At 40.9% G+C, this 17,095-nt stretch overlaps 1 long non-coding RNA gene across 1 annotated transcript; it reads right to left on the minus strand.

Annotated features, from left to right (window-relative positions):
* Window positions 1-8,353: 8,353 nt before the first annotated feature.
* On the minus strand, window positions 8,354-16,843 carry LOC116736402 (uncharacterized). Its single transcript, XR_004342551.1, has 2 exons — window positions 14,409-16,843; window positions 8,354-10,522 (listed from the first exon to the last, which is right to left on the minus strand). It is a non-coding gene; the product is annotated as an uncharacterized LOC116736402 (long non-coding RNA).
* Between the last annotated feature and the right edge of the window lie 252 nt (window positions 16,844-17,095).

Below are 17,095 nucleotides of genomic sequence, written 5' to 3' on the forward strand. Positions count from 1 at the left end.
CCGACATGCAGCCGACCTGCAGCCGACATGGCGCCTGTCTGCAGCCTGTCTGCAGCCGACATGCAGCCGACATGCAGCCTGTCTGCAGCCGACATGCAGCCAACCTGCAGCCGACATGCAGCCTGTCTGCAGCCGACATGCAGCCTGTCTGCAGCCGACATGCAGCCAACCTGCAGCCGACATGCAGCCTGTCTGCAGCCGACCTGCAGCCAACCTGCAGCCGACATGCAGCCTGTCTGCAGCCGACATGCAGCCAACCTGCAGTCCGTCTGCAGCCTGTCTGCTATCAAGCGGTCATGGATGTAAGAGGAGAATCTGTCCAATCAGCTGATTGTGTCGTTTCCACTGAGGCTGATGTAAGTAATGGAAGCCCTCTGTGATTTCTGGTTGAAATGCTCTTTATGTCGTCATTAGAGACTAATTATCAACATCCTCCATCACTGAAACGTCAGAAAAATTAAAATGCTTTAATTTTAATGTCTGATTGTTTGTTCCTGAGAAAGAAACAAATTTTATTTGGTTTATTTTTGTGCTTTTTAGCAAACAGACTGTAGCTTGTAAACAGAGTGATGATCTTTGCTCCCATTGGACAGAAATCTTTTTTTATGTATTTAATGTCTCTCTTAATCTACATACTAACACTTTGAATAACATCAAGTTGTATTTTCGTTCTATTTCTACCTTTGTTTTTCTTCCTCTATCATCCATTTTGTATTTTCATTGGGTTTTGATGTCTGTAGTTTTTTGTAATCCCCAAAAAGAAATATTTCTAATCTCAATGAGACATACATGATTAAATAAAGTTTTTATACATAATTGATCCATTTCTATCAGACCAAATGTGCCAGGTGTGAATAAATCCTTAAAAATATACTATTTATGAACTAAATGACTAATTTAAGAATTAAAAATGATCACAGAACAACATGTCTTCACTTCAAGACAAACAGGAAGTGGGGTTTGCTTCTGTCCATCTGAAGTTATATTTACAGTATTTTTATTATGTCTTTAATCTAAAGCCTCATGCGTATTAACATGACTGATCAGTTTCTTTGCATTGATTATTAAATGATATCCAGTGATTAAGTTTTTATTCCTGCAGTCAGTTTGCATGTAGAACAGAACAGATCAAGTGTTTCACTGTGATATTGTTGCTAATAGCAGGAAATAAGAAAGAACACAATGAGCATAGAAAGATATTACACTGCTGACACTTCTGGTGTTGCCTGTGCATAAATTTCTCCTGCCATTTTGCTTCAAGGTAACCTGGATGAATTAATCCTATTGAAGAAGCCGGTCTTTGTAAAGAGCACTTTGGTTCTGGAGTTTTACTCACAAAAGGAGGCGGTTAAAGGCCGGGAACAGGCATGAGAGCAGAGTTAAATGGATGAACCTGAGCGTCTCTCACTGGATCTGTAGAAATGAGTGTTTGACACGGTTAGTCTGCAGGGAGAGACGGGCCTTCAACGGAAAGCTGAAGCCTAACGTTGGAAGTTGAGGAATTTTTTTGCTCACTATTGTTGAGTTCAGAAAAACAAAAACTGCTTTTAGCAGGAGCTGTTTATTCTTTATAAACAGTTAAGGAGTTTTCTAACATTTATCCAGAGTCTGCTGTAAGGAAGTGTTCCTCTGATTGGACCAGGAATCATAATTAGATGCAGATTATTTGTTTTGATTTACAGGGACACAATGTCGTCACTCAGGCCGTTTCCCTCCTGACTGTCTGGTAGATTGAGTTTGATTTTGGACCAAAACTTCATCGGATCCAATGAAGAGGTTGCTCAAACCCTCTGACCAACCTGTTCCCCTCCTGGCCTGTGGGGGCGCTGCACCAAGAACCACTGAAGGAAACGACACAAAAACCTCTGAAGACACTGAGAGCAACTTCCTTCTTCACCAGATGGAAACAAGATGGAGGCGTCAGATTTTAGCGGTTGGAGGATTTCTCTTTAGTCTACAGACTATGAGCCATTTCTGCTGCTAGCGCTAGGCTAGCACATTAAATACAGGGCATTCTGTATTTACCCAGAATGCCCTGCGCTGTAGTCCACTTCCTGTGTCCACAGCTGTGGTCAAACAATCTTCAGAATCACTAAAATCCAGAACTGCACATTTATTTCAACACAAATAATAAAAAACTCAAAGGTTCAGACCTAATGAAGATGCTTCGACGTGAACAGATAGGCCTGATCTGACCTTTGGCCCCTACCAGGACGCTAACGGCTGCCTGACCAAATGGCTGTCGAGCTTTGACAGAGTTGCCACAGATGCACAGACACACCTGCTGTAGCTGAACATGAAGACAAATCTGTCTCACACATCCAGCTGCTCAAATTATTCACCTTAATGTGTTTTAGCCACAATAGCTTGTTGAGCCTCTAATTAATGTATTTGCTTTAATATTTTATAAAGGAAATAAAAATACTAATAAACAGGAAGCGAGCTGCGATCCCTCAGCATGTTTGCCCTGAATGTGGTTGGCTGAGCGGAGCGACGGTTCAGAGCGGTTTCTCAGGCGGTTTCCTGTTCTCAGCCAAGAGGAATAAAAACGTTCAAACTATTTACATTCTACCTGCCTGCATATATATTTAACATCAGAGACAGTGTATTTACAATCTGGGGTAACATTCGTCTTTTTATCACCCGTCTCGACTGTATAGAGGAAAAGTGAAGAGTCGGTTTTGCCTTTCTTTGTTCAGGGAGTCTTAAAGACGTGAGGAAAAAAAAGAAACGGTGAGAAGTTTCACAAACTCAATCAGAGCGTTAGAGATTGGCCTCGTGAGGATGAAGCGATGTGACAGGCCTAAAGAGGTTAGATGCCAGGTTTATCCAATTATAGTCCCGCAATAAACAATTTCAGAAGCCCTCCATCCCCAGTCGGCTCATCGCTCGCTCTCCCACCGCACTCCGTGTGAAACTTGACCCGCCATCTGTATCCATGCACCGCTGACGGATGCCGCTGCGTCGAGTGGCGGCGCTGCGCCGGATGAGCGCCGGGTCTCGGGTCTGCCAATCTGCGGCGGCCCTCGGTGCCCCCTGCCCGCTAAGCAAATATTCACAGACTCTGATGGCATCGTTTTCGTCTAGATTAGTGGAGAGCCGTCTGCAGATGATGATAATGAGACACTCAATTTCCTCGACTCCGGCCATCTGAGAGACAGTCAGACGGCCCGGTAATCGGGTTTGCGTCGGGGAGCTCATCCATCCAGTCCCAGTATTGCGTTGACATTAGAACCAAGACGTATTAGCACATTAGCCCAAATGGGCCGTGATGTGCTCTCACTCAGTTAAGCGGAGTGCGATGGCGGCTGTTATGGTTATGGCTTCATGCAGTTCCTTGACGAATGAATTGATCTGCAGAAGCACCTGAAGTCAGCAAACGGTGCAGAAGGCTAGGAAACCCAGGAAAGCGTCGCTAAGAGGCAAACGAGAGTTAAACACCTTAATGAAAAGTGCTTCCTGTGTTTCCAGGGTTTTAGTGAGGGGAGGCGGGGTTTGAAGGAATCCATCTTGGTCCTAATTTAGCAGCTGGATGGATGTTCCTTGAAGGAGCCGCCGCCCTGCGGTCTAGTCATTACATGCCACAGGCCAGAGAAGCAGATCTATAAATGTTTGGTATTAAACGGACCCACTGATGGCCTGCCCTCACTCCCTCTGCTCCCCTTAATGGAGCTTTTATGAATCTCAGGCCTCATTTGTCTCTCATGGTTAGCGGCTTTCTGCCGTCTGAATTGTGTAATAATGGCAAACCCAATTTGCTTTGTGCTACGTTAATCTCAACACGCCCCTTCTCTCTCTTTCATGCTTCCCTAACTGCATTCAACACATTCATCAATGATTCTATTATCACTCTCTTCTTTTAACCATGTGTGTGTGTGAGTGTGTGTGTGTGTGTAAAGAAATCATAAAATAAAGCCAAATTATGCCACTGTACTCACAGAAGACAAGAAAGGCAACATTGATGAAATTCTTCTGAAGTCATTAACGACGGCGCCATTATCTCCTTTAAAAGTCTTTTTTGTTCCAAACTTGAAGTATTTCCTCAAACAATCAGACAGTTTTTAATGAAATGTCTTCTTAAAGAATAACAGCGCGACTGTTTAACACGAGAACCAAGAGTTACCGTTGTTAGACAATTACAGAAAATGCCTGTAGAGTTTAAATCTGTACAGACTCATTTTACTAATCGATTATTCTGGTCATTAATCAGATAAAAAACTAAATTCTGCTGATTTTCCATTTAACCGCTTAAGCCCTTTTGCTGCTTTTATAATAAAAATAAACTGATTTATTAGTAATTAGTGTGAAATGGTGTTCCTGGTAGATGAGCGTGTATTTCGTGTTTCATTTTGCTGGTTATTAAACACAGATATTGAACATGCGAGTGTTTAAGTGTGGGTGATCTCGGAGCGCCTCTGGTTTCAGGAACAGCTGAGGGTTTGATGCAGCGGCAGATGGACGGCTCTCCGCATGTTGGCAGCAGAAACCGGTTCTGGATGCAGAGAACTGGCACCGACTCGCTGCGTTTCTCTGGACTGCAGATGATTTCAGACGTTTTAAATATTAGGTAACAGTTTATTTAAAGAGGTGTGCATAAAACTGACATAACTGCTGTAATGGACATGAAGAAGTCTTCATAAATGTTTATGACTATTGGAAGAAATGGTTTGTTTATTGCAATAGTCAGTAATGCAGCTTTTAATGCAACTTTTGATGAAAAGTTGCATTAAAAGTGTCAACTTTGCATGACATTAATTACTGAATAAAAGTTATTTGTTAAATATTCACACGTCTAAAGCAAAGTGGCATAAAAACCTGAATTAAAGATACAATAATGTCAACTTTGAGTAATTTGGTAAATAATGACACGTTTAAGCAAAGTTGCACTAAAAGTGTGATTTTTGTTACTGAATGTCTTCATGGCATGAAAACTCCTGCATGTTTATGACTGATGTTATGTTTTACACTCACTCCTTCAAATAAATGTTACCAAATATGAAACCAGATGTTGATCAGTCACTCAGCAAAAACTTTGATCGTTTCGGATTTTTCATTATAGTTTAGTTTTGTCTAATTCAGTTTTATTTAGTTTTTTTGAGTTTGCTAGTTTTTTTAGTTTCATTTTAGTTTTTATTAGTTATGATAGTAATCTTAGTTTTTTCATACTATGGTTCAGAGGTCAAGAAGGTCAAAGAATTGTGTTGTAAATACATGGATTTAATGTGTAATAAATACTAAAACATGTATTAAATTAGTGTGGAACAATGATAAACTTTTGTAGAGCTGAATGAAAATAAACAATTCACATCAGTTCAAAAGGCAAATAAATATATTCATAACCACAAAAAGTGATATTTCATCTCTAATGTTAATAAGTTTTAGGTTTATAAACATAATATAGTTCAAGTTATGTAGCTTTTCCCAATACTGTTTTTATTTAAACTGAACCTTCTCAATTTAGTTTTTGCTATTTATTGTGTTTTAGTTTCTATCTGAGAAAATCAAAAAGTTTGTTTATCAACCAGCTGCTGGTTTTTAACCAGGCAACACAAGCAGCTGGAAATGATTTATTACCAGTAAAAACACTAGAAATCTTTATTTAGTGCAGCAAAGGTGTCACATTTTAAATGACTGAATGTGAAATGAGCTAAAAAAAGCGGCTGCATTGTGGATCTTTAAAGTGACGCCGTAACGCCAGGAATTGCTCACCCTGTTGGCGGAGATTGAAACCTTCCTCTCTCCATTTCCCCTGGTCCTGTTCTCAAAGACAGGAAGCGGCTATACAACAGAAAACATATGTTGAGCTGCAAACTGCAGGGTGCCTGATTCCTCGAGTTAATCTTAATGCATGGAAATGGCTGAGAGTCCCACACGCTCCGCTGGCTCATCCTGAAGGTCCCCTGTGTTCAATTACATCCAGGATCAAAGCCGTTCCCCTGCAAACGGTGACGGATCACAAACAGCATCCAAGGACTCTTTTATTGTTGTTTTGCTTTGGGTTTTGCCTCATAACTATTTAAATAGTGCAAATGCACATGAAGCAAGTGAAGCATGCATCAGCCATAAAGAGCAGAGTTTAAATCAAGCAGGCGGCTGCAGCGATGTCCAACTACAAACACATTGATCTGACATTATAATTTTAATGAAAATTATTTAGCACTGTGGTAAAACAATAAAAGAGCTTTTTTCCATACATGCACAAATTAATGAGGGCCTATCATAATGTACAGACAATTGTTGTGACAAACTTTGGAAAGAAAATCAGAAAAGTCGTGAGATGAATGAAAGCCGACATCACAGCTGATCAACAGGTAAAAAGAAATAAATGAATCAGCATCTTCTTTCTACAGCCAAAGCTTTGACTTAAGACGTTTCATTTGCCAAAACAAATCTGATCTGCTGCGGATGGGAGGAGCTTCTTGTATTCAGACAAATGAACAAATAATTGAGGTGAAATTAAAAACAGATAAACAGATCGGAGCGATTCGACCAACCGCAGAACAAACTAAAGTTTACAGAAATGATCCGATGATTTTAGCTGAACAAATAATCACAAAGTTAAACTCAACGTTAATATGACTGTAGGCTCTCGGATATTTCCAGAATGAAACTGAGAAATCTTCTCTGCTAGCGCTAAGCTAGCAGGTTTGTTTTGGTTGTATTTACCCAGAATGCCCTGCGCTGCAGTCCACTTCCTGCTTTTGGGGTGGACTGGAGTTGGATTGAAGCAAACTGAACCAGGAACGCATCGTCAGTTACTTTGACGTTTTAGTGAAAGGGGAGCGAGGGTTCACCAAGTGTTTTCTTTCTGTGTTGCTCAACTTAAAGAGTTGAAGTCTTTACAAACTGAGATTGTGTCTCTGGATGCTTACAGATGCTGGAAATGTTGGGATTTGCTCATGTTTTGCATCGTTTGGGGTTGAAAGGTCATACTGGGGCGGAGGATGCAGACATTGGGTGATTATCTGTGGCATCGTTTCAAAAAGCTAAAATAATAAAGTGGCTTAAGAATCAAAAAACTGAAAATTCAAACCAGTCGTTTGCAGACAGGAAATGGAGAAATAGAAGCCAACAAACTGGGATCAGCGTCCGACAGGATTGGTCAGGATCTGGTCGATTTAAGGTACAAACTTCAGTTCATCTTGCACCAAAGTCCCTTTAGTCACTTCAGGAAAAATCTCATCTTTTTAATCTTATTTGAATATTTGGTGTTCATTGGATTTAATTATAGGAGAGCAAACAGTGCCTGAGCATCCCGGTACGCAGTGTGCTGTGTGCATTTCAGAGAATTAGATAGGCTACTGATATAAAAAAAAGACTGAGGAGGGAGTAAAGAGAGTGTAGGCGTTGGTTTGAAAGAGAGCTTCATCTGTGCTGCGAAAAGATGGCAGCGAGGAAAAAACGGAGCGCAGAGGAGGAGGAGGGGGATAGGGCGAAGGACGAAGGGCGTCCTGGGATGTGTGAGCGAATGCCAACCGGACAGTTTTTGTTGTTTTTACTCCACAACCAGAGGCTGCTGCCAAAACACCACCTACACACAGACACAGAGAAACACACACACACAGAGACGGTGTGTGTGTGTGTGTGTGGGTGGGTGTGTGTGTGTGTGTGTGTGTGTGTGTGTTTGAAACAGGGATATGAAAGAGTGAGAACTGGGCACAGAGAGAGGAGGCCAGATTGCAGAAGCTCCTTCAGGAGTAAAACTCTTCCTGCTCACTCCATGATTCATCCTCCATCCTCTCAGTTCAATTAACTAAAAGTTTAAAGACATTTATTTTGTCAGACTTTCAGTCTTCTTGTTCGTCAGACGGCGAGTTCAGCCGATGAATCTTTGAGTCTGTTTGAGACGTTAATCGTTACCAGGATGCTGGGAGTCAAAGAGGTGGGAATAAAACGTCACTTAGAGCCGAATGATGATTTTTCATCATTTTTGTGAAAAATCGGCAATAAATTCACAATTTTGTGTGAAAAACTGAAGGGATTTGCTGAATTTCCACGATAATTCACAAGAAACTGGAGGGACTAATTGATGTAATTTGGCAGCAAACAGATGAAAACTGCTTTGATTTGATTGATAAATTAATAACTAAGCACATTGTTATCTTGACGGTTCTATTACGTCTCTTTATTCTACTGGGCCACATAAAAACTGTGGCGGGCCGGACTTGGCCCCCGGGCCTTCAGTTTGACACATGGTCTAGAAAACCTTTCAGAAACAAAAAGAAAAACTTTCTTCATAAAAACTCATTAACAGCATAAACGTAATTTAGCCTTTTGGAAAGTAAAAAGTTGCTGGATGTTTACAGACTTACAACGAGTCAATCAATCAATCAATCAATCAATCAATCAATCAATCAATCAATCAATCAGTTTATTAGTAAATGACATTTCAGCAGCAAGGCGGTTAAAGGTCTTTACATGAGAAAGACTCCACAAGGTCAACAATAAACATTGCATTTTGATGATCCATCATCATAAACATCTAATATGTTGGTCCATATTTCATTGATCATGGTTCACCATCAACTCTAAACATTTTGCTTTTCAGTCTTGATTTAAAGGAAACGATGAAATTAAAATTAAAAAGATTTTCCACTGGAGGGTCAAATTTCCACACAAAGTTCACACAAAAAGGGCCAGAAATGGACCCGGGCCACACTTTGGACCCGCTGCCGGTCTCTGTCGTGGTTTCAGTCGGAGTGGGTCCAGCTGTGGTTCTGCTGTGGTTCTGCTGTGGTTCTGCTGGACCTTCTGGTGGTTTTAATAATCAAAGTGAGTAAAATCTGGGCTGTATTTTGTGCTGCGACTCGGCATCTCTGGAGGTAAATGTGGCCCAGGGGAACAGGAAGTGAGCAACACACTGCAGCGCCGTGGAGCCGCGACCTTTACCCCGACCTCCCGGAGAGCGGTCCGGTGCTGCAGCATCAATATTTAACGCAGCCAGGCTGCAGCAGGAGGCGGCGTGAAGAGCCACAGGCAGCGACTTCCTAAACGACGCTTTTCTGCAAACATCCGACGCTTCATGAAGAAAACAACGGATTCAGAGACGGAGCTTTGCTTCCATTTATCCTCTGATTTTTCAAATTAAAATCTAAAAGTTTATTTTTTCAAAGGAAATGTTAGAACTTTAAAGGAACAAGAACATAAAAACTGACCGCAATAAAGCAATGAAGAGAGAAGATGAAACAGATTATCAGGATTTTTTACTAAATAATGACTAAATAATATATTTAATGCTTAATGGGTTTGCACCTAAACTATAAACTATAACAGCTTCAACTCATCTGTGAAGGATTTCCTTAAGGCGAAACCTATTTATGAGGTCAGACACTGATGTTGGACAACCAGGCGCGGTTCAGCTTTCCTGAAACTTCCTGAACTAAAAACTAACGTCTACAAACTGTTCTGTTGAGATTATTAGATTTCTTTAATTTAATTCCTAAAACTAAACGGGTCAAAAAGACAGAACCGCTGCTGACCCAAAAGAACCCAAAGTCCCGTCCCACATTTATCAAAAACATCACAATGACCCTCTGAACTCCTGGGACTTGGATGGATTTCTCTGATTAATGGAACCAAGTTGAACATTTGGCCATCAGTTTCCCAAGAACCAAAAATATTTTGGAGTGGTCTAGTCAAAGTCAAGACTTAAATATGTTTAGCCTTCAACAGGTCGTTCATGGAGGAAAATCCTCTAATTAGTCTGAATTAAACCGTTTCAGAACGGTTATTTGTTCCCTTAATCTCTGGTATTTACTCAGGTTCTCATTAATGATCAGAAACATTAAAAAATATTTAATTTTCATGTAAAATTCTAGAAAATAATTTGCATGTGTTTCCTTATAAGCTATTTCCTCATTCTTCTGATTGAAACATTAACATTTTCTAAACATTTTTCTTTCTTTGTAATTCCTGGCATCACCATATGACTAAACAAACCTTTAAAGATTTTGGTTTTATTGTTTTTTTTAGGATTTTTACATTTCCACAGAGCTGTAAAGCATCTGTTTGGCTACAAAACGTATTTATAAATCAGATGAAACTTTAAAATGTCTGCAGCGTGAGGAAGTGAGACGGTTTGTTGTAACTTTATCCCCAGGACAGGAGCTTTGACTAGGCCAAATCTTCTCGTTTTTATTGATATTTAGTAAAACCTGAACACTGTCCACATCGTGAGAAGGTGGGTAAAAATGGATGCAAGGACAAATCGTGTTCTTGTAATTTGAAATGCTTGATGTTTTTAATGAAGCATAAAGTTAAAAATGGCTCCTTAGCGTCTCTGCCTGGTGTTTCTGTCCAGTCAAAGCGCCTTCGCTTCCCGCTGCATCCCCACCCGGCCGACTGTTTGCTCAGTCGAAGCAGGACTTTGAAGGCTCCCTTCTAAGTTAATGGCCCAGTTAAGCGAGCGACGCCGGCTGTTTTTAGAAGCTGTCCAGAAAACGGTGCTGGCAGGGGCCTTGTTTTACCTCATTTCATCTCGTTTGAAACTCATGTCCTCATTATGTCAGCAGCTGCGATGGAGCTGTAAATAAAGGTGGAGGAAGACAACATCAGACGGAGGTAAAAGAGGAGCTGCTCGCGTCACGTCCCGTGGCTTTCCAAATACAAAGGCTTCAATCAGGAAGCGGCTCTAATTTGCCAGGACCTGTCGAGCTGCTGCAATCGTTCACACTTAAAAATGCACAAACACGCTCTATCTGTAAAAACACAGAGAAGCAGAGAGGCGAGCCAAGAGCGGAGCTCCCCGAGGTGCTGTGCTATGTGCATATATATAGAAAACTGTAAAGGTTTTGTTGCATTCCAGCGCCTGTTCCTTGTGCCACGACTGGCTTGTTTTAAATCCCCCGGTGCATTAGAGCACATGTCTTCCAGCCATTCTGATTTCCAGTGTTTTCATTGCCTTCCTAAGCTTCAGCAGATGTTTCTCTGCTTTTCTAAAGACCCTCTCGGCAGCCTGGGCGGAATATCAGAATACCTCCTCTTAATCCACTTTCCCCGCTAATCCCCGCTCCGTAGACCTGTTGGCTCGCTTTTATACAGCCAGAGTTTTTCCTCCTGCTTTCCGCCGTTCACCCAGGGTCTTAGTGAGATCACTATCGAGGAAACAGGACGAATTAGTCTGCGTGGAGCGGACCAGGGGAGGGATCTCGCCGCCGCCTGATTTACAGATATTCAGAGGGAAGGAATTGATCGGAGGTGGCGGCCCGGCCGGCTGTCTGCTGGGGATTTTTCCAGGGAGTGAGTTAAGGTTTGCCATTCTGCTGTCGGGCCGTGAAGGCGACGCAGACCGGATTTAGCTCCCTGACAAAAGCTTGAGAAGGATGCGATATGTCATCTGCTGCTGCGGGATGCGGAGCGGGATATTCACAGACACGGCGTAAATAAAGGCGAGAGGAACAGCCAGTGCTGGAGACGCCACATCCCACAGCCTGAATGAAAGACCGAGATCAGGACAACCGCTGCATTTAAACCGCGGTCCGAACAAAATGTCTGAAATCTGAGACTCTAACCGAGTCAATTCAGAGTCCAAAGAGCTGCAGCCTCGTCAGAGAAGATGTAGATGTTTGATCATAACAATAATCAGTTCTGATCAGACAGAACCACAAACCTTAAAGCATTTCCAATTATTTTAATAGATCAAATACACATTAATATGCTTCAATAAGCACCATGGAAACCGTCTTAGATCCACCGCTCTTTAGGATTCAGCCAATCAGAGTGGAGGAAAACAGATGGTGCTCCTGGATTGGCTGCTTTACAAACAGCCAATAGCAAGGTCAGGGGTCAAACTCAGTTTCATTTCGGGCCAAATAATTTTAGAAATATTAGTAAATAAGGAATTTTTGTGAATAAAAAAATTTGCAGCAATATGAGAAAAATGTGGAGATTAGTTGATTTTTTGTGAATTGGAGGAAACTGGAGGAAATTATTGATGTAATCTGGAGTCTAGAGGGCCTCATAAAAAGCTCCGGCGGGCCAGATTTGGCCCCCAGGCCTTCAGTTTGACACATGTAGTCTCAGAGTTTCAGCAGCATTTTCTTTGGAATAATTGATATAATACAGAAAAAAAGACGCTTTTAGAGCTAAAAATAAATACATGTGATGAATTAACATGTATTATTTACATGTTAATTACATGCATGTAATTAACATGTAAAATACATGTAATATTTTTAATCTTTTTATTTACAGTGTAAAGAAATTCTTCATAAATTATCTTGAAGCTGAGAGTCTCTGGCTGCAACCTGATCTGATCCCACATTTTTATGACTCTCAAACATTTCTGCTGGGTGTGTGTGTGTGTGGGGGGGGGGGTGGGGGGGGTGGGGGGGGGGTCAGTCAGTTTGCTGTTGCCTGTTTTTGATCTCTAATTAGGATCCGTACCTGTGAGATCAAACTAAGTTGTTTAGCAACACGGCGGCTGCCCACCTTGGAGGAAAACCTGCGACAAAATGCGCCGACGCAAACCGGCAGAGAGTCCGTTGCTAGGAGACCAAGTGAGAAAATTGCACGATGCGAGCAGGAAACCTGCTGAGTGCTCTGAGACGTGCAACGGGCTGCCGTTAAAATGTCTGCCCTCCCACATGTTTATCTGACAAATGTCCGAAGGTCAGACTTCAGTCAGAAGTTTTCCAGGAAGATTTTAAATGAGTTTGAAGTCGTCACAATGGAAAATAACTGAGTTTTCAGATTAAAAATATGAAAATATGAAAACTTCCCCCCCCCACACACACCCAGCAGAAATGTTTGAGAGTCATAAAAGTTTGGGATCAGATCAGGTTGAGGAGTCAGAGACTCAGAGCTTCAAGATAATTTATGAAGAATTTCTTTACACATTCAGCTTATTTATGATTCGATCTCCTTCGCTGTCAGTTTTTACAGTGTTTTTCTTTCACCTGGAAATCTAAAATGAATCACATCTAAAGCAGAAAAACAGGAAATGAAGAATATTGTATTACAGTTACTTTCTCCAACTTGATTATTACAAAAGATGAAATGAGAATTTAAAGACTTAAGAAACTTTTATCTCATAAATAGTGATTGTGCTTAAATGTAGCAGTATGTACAGTAAAACTGGAAACATACAGGAATGTGTTTTTAAGTTATTTCTTTACATCTACAGGGATTAAAGTGAGAAAAGGAAAAGTTTGTGGAAAGACAAGAAATCTTCTGGGTTTTTGCTTTTCAACATTTCACTAAACTATTAAAACCAACTTAACGTCAGATTTCAACCCAGGTCTGGTTTCATTGTTCCAGAAAACTTTGACTTTCAAACTGCAGAATTCACTGAACCTCATTTTGTGAATCTATAAACGGCACAGAGTCAAAATCTCCTTAAGAAACTTCAAATTAACTCTGTTACCACGGTGATAAGAAGGTAATATTTATAGTTACCTTGTTTTGTGAAAACATGAGTTTGTGTCATAAACATAACCAACTACTTTCATTTCTAAAACCTCTCTATACTTCTGGTGAATTTATCGTTTTATTAATTCAAGGTTTAAAATGATCTAAACTGACTGGAATTTGAAACTGTTCACCGTTTCACCCACGCAAAAACTTAATTATTACTAATCCCAGATCACTATGCTGCCACCGCCGTGTCTTACCATGGACACAGAGCGCTCTGGGTGAATTAGTATGAAACATTTTGGAATGATTGCCTAAAGATCCAGTTCAGTTTCATCCACACGTTTTTCTATTTATTCATGATTATTGATTAATAATAATTATTAATTTCGTGCACATTTCCATCTGTTTCATTTACTGTTATCTAGGTGATCAGGTAACTATTTTTCAGTAACAGGTTGTTTTTGGTTGGTTTTTTTAAAACTTTTTCTCCAATGAATGAAATCATGTTTCATATCTTATCTATTTACTCCTAGCTTAAACCTCTGAAATATTTTAGTTGTGTCAAAAATGTAAAAAGAAGAGGAAGTGTGTGAGGGCCAATGCTTTTCTCCAGCAGTGGATTTGTTATTGGTTCAGTTCAGCCTCAGAGGGCTGCAAACGCGGCTGCAGAGTCTTAGTCGTGTTTGACTGAATAATTCCCTCTAAGACGTTTCATTGGAGTTCAGCAAACGGTGGCGCAGCGACGGCTTGGAGAGGAGAGGAGGAAGTTCAGAACAAAAATACATTAAAGAAACGCAAGACAAGACGACTGAAAACATGTCGGATGAGTTAAAACAACAGAACCAGGAGGACTGGAGCAGAGCGCAGGCTCCCATTGAATGGTAATTAAAGGGGAAAATGTCATTAATTAGCAAACAGGCCAGCTGTGGCGCTCTTTAAAGCTCTGCTTCCTAACATTAAATATAGATTACAGGACATGCAGAAAACACACACGCACGCACACACAAAATAACAGTGATGCACAGATCTAATTAGTGGGATTGATTTTGTCTAACCCCGGCGGAGAGTCGGCAATAGGAGAGCGAGGTTCTCCAAATGCCACTCCTCTGCTGGAATCCTCTCGCTCCGGGGAAACGCCATGAAAGACGGAGCGCCAGCTGAGGGGGAAAAAGACGGGAAGACGGGCAGTCAGCTGTCTGCAGGAGGAAGAGGCAGCAGGGAAATAATTACAGTGGCAGAGGAAGACAGCTGGGAGAGTCCAGGAGGAAGACGGAGAGGTCGGATTCACCAGGAGAATCTGCCGGATCGTGACATCAGGACACGGCGCCGCTGACTCATGACGGTGATTGATTCGGACTTCAGGTGATTCTCAGACTGCAGCAAACTCTCCAAAGCAGAAGAAAACATTTACTCTGGTATTACGGGCGATCCGCCGCGCCTCAGGCCTGTTTGAGCTCTTATTAGTGGAGCTTTGCTGTTTCTCCTCACACGCCTGTGTAAATAAACCCACTCTCAGATAACTGCTGTGTTTTTACGAGACAATCTGTGTCCGTTATGGAGAAGGTGAGGTTTGCATTATGAGCAGAGCCGTCCCGCCTTCTGACACCACAAATCACAGCAGAAAATGAGACGAGGTCAGAGACTCAAACCAGACAAACTAAACTTTAAAAATATCAATAAACTTTCATTTCTAACAAATATCAAAAATAATCTGGCAAAGCAAAGTATCGTCCTTCAAAAAAGTATTTTGTCATCCAGAGGGAAAGACATAAACGATAAATCATGCAAATGGAAATTATGTTTTAATTTCTCATGTGATGAATTCTAAAACAGGTTTACAGAAAATCTGCAGAAATACTCAGATTTCTGCAGAGTAATCTGAGTATTTCTGCAGAGTAATCTGAGTATTTCTGCAGAGTAATCTGAGTATTTCTGCAGATGACGGGAGTCAGATTTGTGCTGGAAGTCTGAGTGTTCATAGTGAAATGAATGGTGAGAGTACGGCGCCCTGTGGTGCTCCTGTCCTGCTAATTTCATCGTTAGACAAACATCTGATTAAAACATCTGAGTCAGACGATGATGGAAAATTATTTTACAGAAAAAATAAACTATAAAACATGATTTATCATGAAAATGATCAAGTCTGACATTTAAACATCTATAAAAACTGAAGGTGTGATCAGGATGGTTGATTTTGTTTTCATATTTTGTTTTATGAGACAATCAATCAATAATATATATGGAAATAAATGTGATATTTTATTGGTGTTTATGGGTCTCTGACTCAGGCAGGAACAGATGTGCAGCCAGGAGACTGTTGTTCATTTTTAAACCTCTTGTTTTTTTACTGCTATCGTAATAAATACCACAGAACATGGTGATAAAATCTGAAGTGGTTCCACGAATCAGAAACAGAGACACTTCCTGGTTTAACAACAACATGTTCTCACGAAGATCCATTTCTCCAAAATGTTTCACTTCATCTCAACTCTAAATCAGCTGTGGAGCAGGAGAGAAAAATCTAACTGTTGGATGAGAATTTGTATCAGAATTAATTTTTCTTCATTAATTTTGCCTCCAGATCAGAGAAGCTGACAGCAGAAACGTCTCCCAGTCAGTGGAAACAGCAAACAGCAGCAGGTTCCTTCCTTCAGACTCGGACAGATTCTACTGAATGAACCTTAACCACGTTGGTGAACCCAACTCTAAACCCAAACTGAGGTTTGTTTCCTCATTATCCAGTAACATGAGGTATAATGTAAGTGGCAGAGAATATAAAACAGAGTAAAGATGAATCCCTGCAGTCTGAAGGAAGGAGAGTAAAATAAAACTATTCTTCCATCGACTGAACACTCTTCATTCCCACAGACACTTATTGATATTTTCTGGCCATAAGCAGCTTTTTGTATTTTACTCTACATAAACTAGGTGTGATGGTGTGTGTGTGTGTGTGTGTGTGTGTGTGGGTGTGTGGGCGTGTGTGTGTGTGTGTTGGTGGTGCAGCTGTAGCTCCCAGGCTAACAGAGTCTGGTGCACTGTGGGAAAACTAGCAGGCTTTTGTCTACTTTCATGGTTTACAGCACTCTTTTGCTGCTCTATCGATCCTTCCCTCCATCTCTCCCACACACTTGGCCCCTTCCCCATCACACCAGGGTAATGTGTGTGAGTGTGTGGGAGAGGAACAACTCATTTCGTCCATCTCTTGAATGTTTGCTGCCATTTACCACATAAATAGTTTCCCATAGAGCGAGAGCCTCTGCAGTGTGCAGGATTACAAAAAACTGAGATGATGGAGAATGTTGGAGAATTAAAGTTAACGACAGACGAGTTGGAGAGTTTATGAAAGCATTTATGAAAGAGTTTATGAAAGAGTTTATGAAAGCAGGCCGTCCCCTGATGGAGAGCTGGGACTTTAGGAACCGAGTCATTAAACGTCTCCATCTAGTTTTGGTGATGAGAGGAAGGAGAACAGAGGAGGAAACTGGAGCAGAGTCCAAAACACAACAGATGGATATACAGTATATATATATATATACATATACAGTACAGACCAAAAGTTTGGACACACCTTTTAATTCAATGAGTTTCCTTTATTTTCATGACTATTGACATTGTAGATTCACACTGAAGGCATCAAAACTATGAATAACATGTGGAAATATGCACTAAACAAAAAAGTGTAAAACAACTGAAAATACCCCTTATATTCTAGTTTCTTCAAAGTAGCAACCTTTTGCTGTGA

This window comes from Xiphophorus hellerii, chromosome 17 (assembly GCF_003331165.1).
Source record: "Xiphophorus hellerii strain 12219 chromosome 17, Xiphophorus_hellerii-4.1, whole genome shotgun sequence".
Taxonomy (NCBI): Eukaryota; Metazoa; Chordata; class Actinopteri; order Cyprinodontiformes; family Poeciliidae; genus Xiphophorus; species Xiphophorus hellerii.